The sequence below is a fragment of the Spea bombifrons genome, chromosome 6, assembly GCF_027358695.1.
Source record: "Spea bombifrons isolate aSpeBom1 chromosome 6, aSpeBom1.2.pri, whole genome shotgun sequence".
Taxonomy (NCBI): Eukaryota; Metazoa; Chordata; class Amphibia; order Anura; family Pelobatidae; genus Spea; species Spea bombifrons.
This window is the reverse complement of record NC_071092.1, coordinates 5,657,880-5,671,385: the sequence shown is the minus strand read 5'-3', so window position 1 is coordinate 5,671,385 and position 13,506 is coordinate 5,657,880.

Genomic DNA, 13,506 nt, shown 5'->3' with positions numbered 1-13,506 from the left:
CTCTTATTCATGCCTTTATCTTAATCCCTGCAGGATTATTTTAACCTATTACGGAATTCCTGGCTCTACTGAATTCCCCATAAATCTTTCATTCTGCCGCTACGATTCTAAGTAAGTAGTTTACATTCATGCACCTTATTTCCTATAAAAAACACAATACTTTCATCATTTTTATTGTTTATTTGGCAGCAAGAAGTTAGACTGGGTGTCAGCTGCTTGTTAGACTTAATTTAATGAATTAATGAATTAATAATATTCTCCAAATTGTCTGATTTTGCATGACTGCCAGTCAGCCACATGATGTAAAGTTTGCATTCATTTCCTTGATGTTTCACATTAACGTTTGCGCTTGAAAGTACGATGGAGCAATTTAACCCCATGAATGCTGGACCGACCACAACCGGGTGACCTGCGTGTACAATATTTACAATGACCCGATATCCATTTGGCCCGGATGCTGTAGAATGCTGTAGAATTTAATGTAGATTACCAGACCTCTGGGTCAGTGTTTTGTCAGTTTGGCCACACCCAGTTCCTGCCCTGGCCCTGCCTACTCCCCACCCCTAAGTGGCTAGCCCTGCCACTTAACTCAGTTATGCCCGCCCTGCCTGCAACCTAAAGTGACAAAGCTCCTTGGGGGCCGGTCCTGGGAGGTTCCTATTACAGTTGCTCTATATAGTTGTGTTTACACTACCACACAAGAAGATTACGCAACCCAATGAACAGGGCCCTCTCAGATCATGTGACACGCGGGTCCCTTATGTAGCTCCATACCCATAATGTATTCCATTACTTGGCTTATATATAATTATTCAATTCAATAGAACCGTAGCCCCTAAAATCATCTGAAATTGTCAGAAAAGTAATTTTTTTTAAATTTCTTTTAAAAGTCATTTTCTTTTTTTTTATAAACTCTACTTAGTAAAACGCCCGTACCGAGTCCTGTGGCCCTCAAGGATTGGAGTCCTTCTGTCGTCAAAAATTCCTAAAAATATTCCCCTGAGCGCACCGCAGCCGGGCCGGGAGCTGCCGGCACGTCACTAACTGCGTGTAGTACGGTGTGTCGCCAACAGAACGCTTTCAGAACACATCTGGGGGTGGGAAAAATCTGGCCCCTCAACCCTGGGGAGGTTTTGATCATTTTTAGCATCATAGACACAAATTCTAAAATACATACAATGCAAAAACATGGAGAATATTTTCACATGTGATTTTGTGTCGGCTTTATGGGAAAAACGATAGTTTAAAATGTGAAATTTAAACTATTAAAGCAACTTTGTAACCATCTGATACAGGGGCGAAGACGAAAGAGTCTAGGGAGTTACTGCAGAGGTGAAACCAAGGGACTGTGTCTTAAAATGCAGGGTAGTCAGCTGATACGGTGTTGTGGAGTGAATCAGCCCCAGAGAGACCCCCCTCCGAGACAGGCACACGTGTATGACGGTAATCTCGTCTGCACACAAGACTGTCACTAAAACCCGCTTGCTTCAATGTTACTGTTTGATGTGAACATCTGTTTGCTGACGGATGCATTTCATCTGCAGACAGCTACCCCGTAGGGTAATATTCCACCCCGCCGGCGTGTATCCGAAATCAGCCGCCTACGAACTTCTCAATGCCTCTCGCCCTCTTACTGAAAAACACTGCTTTAGGAACCGGGAAGAGCCACTAATGGAACCTCACAGATAGCCATTAAACTATTATGGTGGATCAAACGAATTTCAATCACAGACCAATTTCACTAAAAGCCAGGAAGACGAGGCCTGCCGATATCCGGCCAGCTAGAATAAGAGCTAGAATAAGATCTAGAATACAAGCTAGAATAAGAGCTAGAATAAGATCTAGAATAAGAGCTAGAATAAGATCTAGAATACGAGCTAGAATAAGATCTAGAATAAGAGCTAGAATAAGAGCTAGAGTAATAGCTAGAACAAGATCTAGAATAAGAGCTAGAATAAATGCTAGAGTAAGAGCTAGAATAAGATCTAGAATAAGAGCTAGAATAAGATCTAGAATACGAGCTAGAATAAGATCTAGAATAAGATCTAGAATAAGATCTAGAATATGAGCTAGAGTAATAGCTAGAACAAGATCTAGAATAAGAGCTAGAATAACTGCTAGAGTAAGAGCTAGAATAAGATCTAGAATAAGAGCTAGAGTAAAAGCTAGAATACAAGCTAGAAGAACAGCTAGAAGATGAGATAGAATAAAAGCTAGAAGAGCCATGATTCCAGGGAGGCCTGTATATGGGACTGCACATCTATGGGGGACTGAGTGTCCAAAAGGCTGTATTACCTTGTAGGAACCCTATAATGTGAAACCTAGAACAGTTGATATACATTTAAATGTCCTATATGTCCTTTTTAGCATTAATTTTTTATGTACTTTGTGTTCATTGTTTACTCACTCAGATAGCGAAAGGTGAAAATATTTTATTGTTATCGAAAACCAAGCAGAGGGGGAAATGAGCGGAGGGCCGCTAGCTCACAGCTTTAGTAGCAGATCGGGTGCTTCAGTGAGCACTGTACCCATTGTACAGCGCTACAGAATTTGATGGCGCTATATAAAACAATAAATAATAATAGGCAGTTCTCACAATGAAACTCACACGACCCTCATCCAGCACTGAGACAGTTATTAGCTGTTAAAGTGACGCCATGTACGTTTAAAGGGACATTGCATTGAAGTACACATGATGGCTGGAGTGTCCCTTTAACATGCATGAGACATCAATAATGCATCGCAATATAATAAAAGTTATCATGATGCCAATTCCCACGTCGACACACAATAGCTCATTAAGGCTGCTCTGGAACAATACGTCTGTGTTACCCACCGAGACCAGTTACGTAGGTCACAGCTGTAAAAACGCAATATAACCCCTGGGTAACTTTAAAGAGCCGGAGATCAAACTGGGAAATTTCTACGGATGAAATGTTTTCCATGTGATGTTCCAGAAACTTGTAACCCGGGACCGCGATCCTTCACAGCTGATACAATTTTAATACATTCTAAATGCATCGCGTCTTGCAATCATGGGGCAATCGTCATGGAAACCAACAGAGTGTTCTTATTGATTGTTCCACTGTGAGCTCTAGAAATGTAGACAACAGTATTCAGAATGTCTCCGGCCTTTTTAATTATAATTGGATATTTTAATTAGGAGGCAAGATGTGGGTCAAACAGAACCAACTCCCTGTCTAACAGATCGGCAAATGCCCGGTGGGCTACTGGCCAACAGCACCAAAAATGGGGGACCGGTCACCTCAGTCTGGGCTCTTTTTTAACATTTACTGTTCTTGACGTCGGTCTGGAGGACACCGAGGATAAAATCCCAGAACACGGCAGCTATCAGCAGAATGGAGAGTCTTGGAATTCGGTGACTCACGTATCAGTAGCCGATACCGGACACGGCGCTCTAATATTCATGCCCGAAATATTCCCAATGGATGGAAAAAGTCCCACTGGGCTCCACGTAACGCAGGGCATTGTCCCAGAATCCCATATATGTCTTGGATCTCCAGGAAATATGTCCGGAATGCGCTGTTTATGCTGTGTGGGCTTTGTCAAGAGAGACTAAAACCTTAGAAAGCCCTGAGATTCGAGATCCAGATCCACGAAGTTCTCTTCAGCCCAACGCAACAGCGCCCCCTGCAGTAGTGATGCGATACACAACGTAACAATGGACCTTCATGCAGAGATAAAGCAGACTCTAACCGATAAAATACAAGAATAAACTCATCCCGCAATCCCAGATTCTGAGTGTGAGTGATCCGCGGCCCCTCACATTGAAAGTGCCCACCTGGGAGCAGAAGCTTTAAAGCGGGGGGTCTTTTGCAGCAGGAATACATTGCCCTGTATGTAAAACAATATGGATGCGGGTGAACATCACGCCTTGCCTCGGGTCCCTTTGGAGTGTTAATCTGGTTGTCCGGAACATTCTATGACTTCATATAGATTGCAAGGTCATTTGAGCATGGTCGGGTGTGGACTGGTAATCTGGCACACTGGGCAAATGCCCAATGGGCCACTGGCCGACAGCGTCCCAAACCCAGGGATCTGCCCGGCCACGCGCTACGTGAACATGTGACACGCGGACGAGCATATCCAGCCGACGGCTGCACATACATCATCGGGGGCAGCTGGCCTTAAAGTGCCCTCCCTGCCTTTGTTTCTGCCTATTTTTTACCCATTGTACAATGCTTCAGAATATGATGGTGCTATAAAAATCAATAAATAATATTTGGCCTGATGTTTACTGAAAATAAATGAGACTCTTTTGATAACACCTAATTCTCCTCGAGGGGGGAAATTGCCCTGTTGCCCCCGCTATGCGCCCAGGAGGCCACCGAAATCTACGGACTTGCTCCTTTAATTCCGTCCAAAAAACTCGGTTTTATCTTCTATAACCGCCGAAGCACTGAAAACGTAATGACTTATCCACAATAAAAGGCAATGAATTATATATAACGGTGTCCCTCATTAATTATTAGTGCAGTTTAATTATGTTCGATCTACAACAGATGCGTTTCATGAAAGTTTTAACTGTCCCGATGTATCATTTTGATCAATTAAATCTTTGATGAACCTATAAGGTGGCAGCGACCAGGAAGAATTATTATAAACCTCATGAAAACTCTGCACCTCTCTGACAGCTACGAGCTTCCGCTTCCTATAGAAGATACACAGGATTCCAAAAATGCCACTGCGACAATCCATTAGACTTTTACATGTGCAGGTATTATATAGTATTTTATTTTACGTGTAGAGAAGGTGGTAGATAAGTAAAACAGCCTCCCAGCAGAAGTGGTAGAGGGTAATACAGTGAGGGGATTTCAACATGCAGGGGATAGGCATACGGCTCCTGAATCTAAGATGAGACCAACGACTGATTACGATTTGAGTCTTTACAGCAGGAGAAACGGACGACTAAATGGGGGCCGAATGGTTCTTAGCTGCTGTCAAATTCTATGTTTCTATAAATTCTATCAACGTTTTAATTTGGCAATTAAAAGGCTAATATTGGGCATTTTACAAGCAGATAATAATAATAATAATAAAAATAATAAATTATTATTATTATACCTATGCTCCACTAGAGGGCAGTAGAGCACAGCTGAAAATAATAATTTTTTGTGATTTAAATACAACACAAAGTCTTTCCACCATGGATTAAAAATGAGACGCGCGAGTTTACAGACTTACTCTGTTTTTATTGTTAATTAATAAAAGAAAGCCTTCAACAAGCGATATCGATACATGCGCGTTATGACATAGTTTTTGTAAATACAACTCGTGCTATTTTTAACTCATTTTTTTAAACAGTTGTTCCAATTCATTTGATAATAAATTAATAAATACAATTAAAAATAATAATTTCTTTTTTTTTTATCTGTTTGAAAATTTCGGTTTTTCATTGTTAATCTGGAACATTTAATATTTATGATGTCTTGTCATTTATTTATTGGTGTATTTTAAAGATTCCATAATAACCCTTTCTAGACCTACATTTATTACCAACTTTTCTCTTATAGAAGGCGGAGCTCCGGGATATGATGTCATATATCGACGCTCATCAGTAAGAATGGCGGTGCGGACGGAAACAGCTGCTGGTGGCCAAAGATTAATACAACTGGGAATAAGATAATATTACATCGGATGTTTTTTATTTCCCAAGCACAGGGAGCTTCCATCACAACTGGATTTGAAATGTATTGATTTACCAATTTATTTTGGAATTTAAAATATTTAAAGAATAATAAATGTTTAGTATGGAAAGATATCTCACGGCCTTCGATTAGTTTACTGAGTTTTGCAGACGGGAATATCCCCGTGTCTTGTAGTAATATCTCTGAAGCATCAGCAGCAGAACGGACAATAACCCAACGGTGCCCATCGCGGCTATAAACGCGGAGGAGGGGAGCGTAACGTTATCCGCTGCGTTCCGGGCCGGATCTCCTGCAGAAGAGAGCATTTCAACAAACACAGAGATAAATCAGACTTTTTAACTAAAAAGTTACATACTGTCTTTGTGATGGTGGGCAGACATCTGGCTTTACTGAGAGAGTTGGTAGATAAATGGAACAGCCTCCCAGCAGAAGTGGTAGAGGTTAATACAGTGAGGGAATTTAAACATGCATGGGATAGGCATTTGGCTCCTGAATATATTACAATTCCAGGCTGGATTTGGGTGCTGGGAGTTGCAGTACACAACAGCTGGGGTGCAAGAGGTTGCCATCCCAATAGGATCTAGTGTCTTTGTTTAAAATGAACTCGCTAGAAGAACAATGGGTTACCATGTCTGAATACGATGGGCCCCTGGGATAGTTGTGCGGAGCCCAGCTGCAGTTTGGAGCTTGGAACGTCCCGTCTGCGCCTTTGGGTGGCACAGCCCCGCGTGCAGCGGTTAGGGGACGTGTCATTGCGGCAGATGATGACATCACAGGACAGATACACCTCCGGCGAGTTTTCAAACTTAAAGGCGTGGAAACTGAAGCGCGTCTCTCTCTGGTCCGACGCCGAATGTGAGAGGACGGTGGAGTCCTCGGGACAGCTGGGAATAAAAGAAGAAAAACGCATTCATAATATTTTTATACCTTTAAAAAAAATTCCACAGCCGTTAAGTAAAAATTAACCATTAAAAATGGTTTTCATGGGGGGGGTTCTTGCTTTTTATCTTAAATGAATGCAGATAATGTTTCTGAAATCCTAATTCTAAAAGTCTAGGATATTTAGAACGAATCTGTGAAAATGCAGTTCCCATGGCAACAGCCGCTGTACCCTAACTCATTTAGTCATTTAGTTTGTATCACTGCAACCAATAAGTGTCTCCGTGTATTTTCTTTTCTTTTTATTCTTTTATCATCACTCATAGAGAAATAATAAGTGTTACCCATGCTGAATAAGATTATAGATCTGTTCCGTGTCTTCTAAAGAAGGTGAGGATCTGCAGCTCTCCGCGAGGATCTGAAGCTTCTCGTCGTCCGATTCCACTTTAAACGCCACGTAAAGTCTGGCGCGTAGGTCGAGCTCATACGGGTACGATGCAATCGGGTCGTTAAACGCCTCGCTGGGGTAGAGCTTCAGCGAAACGTTGTAATGACCTCGGGAGACCAAATCGGTGACCTTGGGATGAAATCTCAATCCAAGGGTTTCATTCGGCTGCATTTCACAACTCACCGGGACATTGATGCGGTGGATGCCGGTCTCTGGGACGGTTCCAAAGACTGTATTTACGTAGAAGGTCTTCCCGTTTTCATTCTAAGTGGGGAAAAATACTTTGTTCACAGTATTATAGAGCAGTCCCCTTAAACCAAACAACACAGGACTTCCCTATTTAATTTCTAATTATTAGTTAAATAAAAAAAATTAAACAAAAAAAGTACCCATTTGATAATTAAACATATCCAAAGGTGACCGTTCCTCTTGAACATCAATCAAGAGGTTGAAGGAAACCACCTTTGTGTTGTGTCTATCGTACATTTTAATGCCTATTAACGTTATGGTATCTATACTGTACATCTCATTGTCTACTATGGAATCCACTATGGAATTCTGTTCCTCCATTTCAATCAATAAGACACGTTAGAGTAGAAATCAGAATTCTAAGCACAAGAACCTATAAATGGAATATCAAACACTTTAATTATAGGATGTTCCAGAGATACGAGGAGATCCGATGTATTCTGAACTCTTGGCACTGGGTTTTTTGTAACGTAGGTAAATCAGATCATACAATAACTTTGGATCCGCATCTGTTGAATGGTATTCTAACGACTGCATATTCCCCATCCTGGACAGCGTGACATCGTGGATCTTCAAGATGAACATCATAGACGGAGAGATGAGAGTCAAACAAGAAACTAAGAGGGAGATGGTAGACGGCGCCACTGGAAAGACACCATAGGTCTTGAGGCATTGCTGGACCTTCTGTTGGTTCTGGCAAAGGCGGATCTGGGTATGCATGGAAAGAAAAAAAGAATAGAGTAGGTTGGTTCAACTTGCAAGAACATGAAAGCCTGTGAATAAACTACCACGAGTGACGGGTGCGCTCATGCTTACGATTGGAGTGGTGGGATTTTCCATGGACCATCAACCCATGAAGGTCAAAAGTTTGACAGTTTCTCAAAGCAGCAAATCACAGCAAACCATTAAAACATCATTTTAATTACCCGGAAACCTTGATTCCTGGCCCATCGAATAGCCAAAAGAAACGTAGGATTCAATTCCATAAACGTGGATCACAAATTCCAGGGATTGATGGTAAATTTCGTGCTGGCCGTCCGCCTTTCCCAAAGAGACCTCCCAGCCTTTGAACCCACCGATCTCCGTTATAGAAAAATCATAAAAGCTGAGCGGTTGGTGATCGAGGAAGAACTCAGAGGCCGACGCTGCTTGGGAAACAATGAACAAGAAGTTATAGTATGTATTCCGTGTAACAAATTTATAGTATTTCCTTGTTAATGAGAGCGGTGGGACGGTTGAGAAAAATGGGTCATAGTCATCATTGGCCAGTCCAGGTTTGCTTTCTTGGAAGAGATATGAAACCATTATGGGTTTGGAAGAATCCAAAAGGATTCTTTCCTCCAAAGAAAGCCGGATATGAGATCCTGGTTGGAGTTTGTATTGGGTAGTTCTGTTGGGACCCTTAACATTCACCGTGGTGTTTGGGTTCGCGGCCATAATATCAACGATATCTTGAGTGTGATTCAACAAGGGGAAGACAGCAAAGGATTTCCCCCATTTTTGGACGGGATATAACTGCTCCACTATGGTGTCACAAAGTATCGAGAAGCCGGTGAAACATTTGTTCCCGCTGAAGACAGCGACTGGTGCTGACGATGCAACCCTGGTGCCCGTTAGGTCCTTGGAGCTTTGGAATTGTACAACTTGCTGATGGCCGAGGGACAATGAGAAAGTGTCCTGGTTTCCATACAGCACTCCGTTATATTCGACGGATCCAGACACAGTAACATTTACCCAGACCGTTTCTTCCATGCCATTAGCAACAGCAAATTGGTTGGCTTGCCCCGCTCCGGGGGTAAATATGTAATATTCTGTCCCTAGATCCTCTGCAGACAGACACTCCATCGCATCAGCCGTGCCAGGCGCCGTGTAAAAACCAAAGACAGAGATATCTGCGTCCGACGTGACCAACACCGCCTTTGAAGTTATTTGTTTTTCGTAAACCATGTATTGATAGTCGAGCGTCACCAAGGCATGGCTATCCCTTTCAATAAACACCGTCTGGTTGAACCGCGGGTTGGCTACAGTGACAGAGACTGAGGCTGCCCTGGCGTAGGTGACTAGGTAAAGCTGGTATGTTGTCTCGGTTGATCTAGAGTAGTTTTCCATGAATGCTGTCACAAAGTTTCTCTGGGCCTCACCTAAAGAATAAAAATGATAATAAAATGGAGTCAACCCAAGAAAAAGTTTGTTGTCGTTGCCTGACCGTGCACCGTCTATGTTCATCCATCAAACTCTACTTTTGTGTTCCACCAAAACCATTCTTACCTCTTCTAAAGAAGATTCATATTGACATTAAGGAGGGCGTTGTACAATATAAAGAAGGAACATTTAGAAAAGATTCCCAGCAAGGGGGTACGGAGTCTTAGTTTACCCAAAAACACAGGTTTACCCAACAACGGTCACGTTCGACAATCCCCTCTGTAGCTGACTATGTGCCAATGTTCTCTTCTCGTTAGTTCTGTAAACGGTATAAACATACATAAAGAGGCCCAAAAAAGTTGCTTTGCCCGGGACCCATAGGCATCAAGAACATCCTAAAATAAGTAACTCCACATTTGCATATCCACCAATTCTAGTTCCTGGTGCAAAATACCTTAATTTTTCCCATAAACAAATTCAAGATTAAATAAAGCATCTTTAGAATTATAACGTATTCTTTAAATGTGAATAAATCATTACCAGCCGCAAGGATCCCCAAAAGAAGCAGCAAAATGAAGGATTTCCCCATTATGGTTCCTCTGTGTCTGTTCACTGATATCGGATAAACCCGTCCGGAGTCCTTTTATATAAAATGTTATCGGATCTCCTTCTGGGAACCGTCCTAAATGTGATTGATTCGACTCCATGGCCAATTAACTTTGTAACCATAAAATAAATCATAACATTAATATCACGATAACGATAGGCTTGTGAAAATCGCAGGTGCACAACATCTGCCCCGCTTACCTGGTCTCAGGTATAATTCAAACTCCATAAAACATTTCAAATGCCGGTTTAGTATTGGGTGCAAAATAAACAAACTGAAACAGAATCCTGCTTATAAATATATTGTTCTAGATACAGTGTAACCTAGCCTTGGAACTTTAGTCTTTCTTAACTTCTTCAAAAGAACAAGAAAAGGCATGACAGCTGGTAGAATTATCTGTGTAATTCTAAAACATAATAACTTAATTAAATAACTTAATTCGACTCTGAAACTCTTCCACTTATTTCGTCACAGTGACCAATAATCTCAAGGACATCGTTCTAGATTCTCCTGGGTTCTAGGGCATCCTACCGTAACGTTTTAGAAATGTTTTAAAGGAAATGTGTATTTCTATTATATATACTTTACTATTTATTATCAGTAATATACTTATTGTTTTTAACACAGCTTTAGTAGCAATGAATTGGGAAGAACCGAAAGTAATGACTCTACCTTGATAAACACATTAAGTTTATTTATTGCCTCGGTATGCTGTGGTTGACAATTCTACGCATGTGATCCGGTGTTGGATTATACTGTAATGGTACAAAGTGTTGTATAATCATTAACCAATCTTATAACTATAGCCATATTACATATTATCCTGATTGAGACACAATCGGAGTCCAACATTCTGTTGACTGCCTCGTGCGGATCATGGTGCAGAGGGGAGGACAGAGGGGGTCAGGGTGCTTCTCAAGGTGCGGAGAATGAATTAAAGCCAATAGAAAACTAAAGCTGGAATGGTTATTAGTAAAACAGATGATAAATCAATACGGCCCTGGACTTGGGCAACTTGTAAAGCAGGAAAGGTGAATGGAATATTCCAGAAAATACACAATAAAATGTGCCAATCTACAAGAGGGGAGACAACGAGTGCCACAGCTACATTGTTGGCAGAATTGTTCTGGTTTAATGCGAGGGTGTGCGAGGTTATGCAGGCAAAATGTAGGGATTCTTGGGCAGTTATTCCTTAATTCTCGTTTCCATGACAAATAGGCATCAGGTTATCCCACACGTAGCCCTCAAATCGAATTGTACCAGGAAAATATCTTCCAGTAGACTTTCAGAAGGTAGGTCCATATTTCATTGAAATACCTACAAAAAAGCTGCAAATATATATTTCTGCCAAAAATACGTAATCTTTCATCACTTGTGTAGTTGAGCAAATGTCCCTCAAGAGGGCAGTAGAATACAAGCCTTATAATATTACCCCAGGCCTGACGGCCATTATTACCGCTCTACATGTTACTGTATGTTTAACCCTCCGAGTGACAGAAAGATCATGATTATGATGCTTATAAGGAAATATCAGCATGATATAGAGATACTCGGCAGCGTAAGGAGTAACATGTTTCCGAGGCAGGAAAGGAATCTCTATTAATGTGATGTTTTAAAACCCCTTACTGTATTTACTTCTACCACTTCTGCTGGGAGGCTGTTCCACGTATCTACCAACCTCTCAGTGTAATAAAAGTTTTGTCTGATACAGGGAGTTAGGGATGAGCCCTTGAAGTGGACACCTACCATGGCCACCCTGATTACGAGCAGAGTAGGTAAAACATCTAACCCTAGATGATGACCTCTTGTTCTCGCATTTCTCCTCCTTTCAAATAAACGTCCCTCCTGTGCAGGCAAAGAAGCAATTTTTCTGGGGACTTGGAGAATAAACGTCTCTGATCAGAAGGATCACGTTTTGTTTTTATTGAAATACCGTTGTGAATACCCCGAGATGAATCTCCGGCATCGCCTATAAAGCCAAGAACGATTTGCAGGGAAAAGCCAGCTTTCTTCTGTCTGTAAATCAGAATATTCTCCCCAGCTCGTCTCTATCCTCGCACGGTGTCAGGAAACCAGACGCACGATGGTATCAGTTTGTCTTTCATATTAGCGGCAAATAATGGTGGAAATTAAACTAATTTATCAGTCTGCAGCCACTGACCATATGGAATTATTTAGAAAGCATAATAGGGCTCTGTAATTGGAGCCAAATGACAAAAGAACGAGTGAATATTATATTTCTGGGTTTATAAAGCCAGGCTGTTGGGTTTTAAAATAAAACTCTGTGGTCTCCCGATGGATTACCAGGACAGCTCCGAAGATCAAGAATGTGTTAAGGGGGAAATCTCTCTTTAATAAATCCCAGGTGTCCGGTCCTTCCATTTAAGAAACGCTACAGCAGTAACGGCACCATACGGAAAGAACCCGCCTGATTCAAGATTATCTCCAAGTGAAGTTAAACATATATTTATATATATATGTGTGTGTGTGTGTATTATACTAAGCAGGGTGGGTGATGCGTAGGGGAGACTGTTGTGGTTTTTAACGCATCATCTTCAATATGTATTAAGATGTATTCTCCTAGAAAAAGTGGAGTGTCTGCTCATTTGGTAAGGTGACTTGGTTATCAGTTATACATCATAAAGGGCTAACAAAGCATTTTTATTTTAGAGTAACTCACTCTGCCCGTATAGTGCATAAGGAAATGGTCACCAGCAAACATTTTAGTGAATAGATCTATGGCCCCTACTTGGCCCCTATATTAGTGTCGGGCGAATCTTCCTATTCGTTTTTCTCTTCGTTTTCTGCCAGTTTTCTAGCCTAAGTCTTCCGTAGTATAGCAGGGGTTAATGGGAATCTGTAGGATCGTGCCAGGATTTAAAGTTCCGTAAGAGCAACTCTATCGGTCGCTGGCAAGGGGCTCGTCTGGCATCAACCAATGAAGAGCAGCTGCCCTTCATTGGTTAATGCCAGAGGAGCCCCCTGTCGGCGACCAATAGAGTCGCTGTTACAGACCGTTTAAATCCTTGGCCATTGGTCTCCCCAGGCTAAGTTGCTCCGGGGTGTGCCTTGCTTTGCCTTTTGCCATGAGGATTAAAATCCCTGTTCCTCCCAGGCCAAGTTGCTGAGTCTGAGACAACGGCTCTGAACAACCATTTAAAAAACTATAGAGCAGAATCCTCCAAAGGGAAGCTTTCCACCAGTTAAACTAGGGCTCCCGGAGTGCCTGGGGATTGTAGGAATTGTAGTTCAATTGGAAAAATGTCTTCCTCTGCCATAAAGTAAGCTCACATTCCTCCATATCGAATTCACAAACCTTACACATTTTTTTTTGGCACATAATTAAGTTTTTATTCATTATTCCCAACTCTCCATTATAAACAGAGGCAAATTGTGCCTATGATGAATAGAGTTAAATTATCTCCCAGCTGCGCAGGGTCTACAGAACCTCACCGTCTCGTTCCATTGTTTAAAAGACAGTCAGTTTGTACAATACTTTCCACGGGACGAAA